Raw genomic sequence first — 1,177 nt, 5'->3', positions numbered from 1 at the left:
TGGCTAGCTTTCTAGTGGTGCATTTTAAACTGTTGAGCCACCAGGGAGAGCCCCTCAGCCTTTTTCTCTGCATACCCATTCACATTCATCCCACCTTCTCATTAATGACTGCCTCATTAGAATTTACTTTTGGCATTTTAACTCAAAAAATTGTCACTGAAATAAACCAGATAGACTTTAGATTTTGTGACTGTCTTCTGCTATAGATAGCTATATTGCAAACATTCTGGAGAACTGGTTGGATACCTAATAATTTCATCTGTTAGGAATCAATTAAGACAGCTTAATAAGTATGTGATTTTGAAAATCAAAGAATAAATAAAATGAAAGCATCAAAATAGCAAAGGAAACATCTTAGGTATTATTTAGAAGAGTCATAAGAATTAAGCTAAATCCTGGGATGTCACACTTTCTATCATAGATTGAGATAATAATCTGCCTGTGAAGTAAAGAATACAAGTGCTTAATCTTATTCCCAGTGATCACTTAAATTCTGTTTTGGACACAATCATATTTCAAATGTATAAAAACTGTTTGCTATATTTACTTAAAAATGTTTACTTTGGATATGATGAATATATAGAAGATATAAAATTAATGTTGTATGTTTTACATTCACATAAAACTCCAGCTCAGAGACATAACATAATTTTAGCCATTAAGTGCTCAAATATAATTATAATGGAATATATGCAAATATAATATATAATACATCTAACATAATATACAGTATATATATTATACATTATACCTTATACACACACACACACACACACACAGAGAATAGAATTCAGAGAAAGAGTTTGATTAATTCCAATTTTTTGACCCACGTCCTTTTCAGAACTCATTTTTGACTGACTTAAAAAACATTCCTAATCACATTTTCTTCATTCATTTGTAAAATACATTTGATTTATTAAATTTTAAGACCTAAACATTCTTTTAGTCATTGTAAGTAAATTTCCCAATATGATGTTTAGTTTTCTCTGTCATATATAGGCTCTTGTACCCAGATGTTTGATCAAACAGCAGTCTACATGTTGCTGTCAAGCTTCTTTTTAAAGTGATTGACATTCAGATCAGTAGATTGAATAGAACCAATTGTCTTCCAGAATACGGTGGGTCTCACCAACAGTAGACGCCCTTCAGAGAAAAAGACAGGCATCACAAGGAGGCA

Source organism: Condylura cristata, unplaced genomic scaffold (genome assembly GCF_000260355.1).
Source record: "Condylura cristata isolate star-nosed mole 26May11 unplaced genomic scaffold, ConCri1.0 scaffold00001, whole genome shotgun sequence".
NCBI lineage: Eukaryota > Metazoa > Chordata > Mammalia > Eulipotyphla > Talpidae > Condylura > Condylura cristata.
This window is presented reverse-complemented; position numbering follows the sequence as displayed.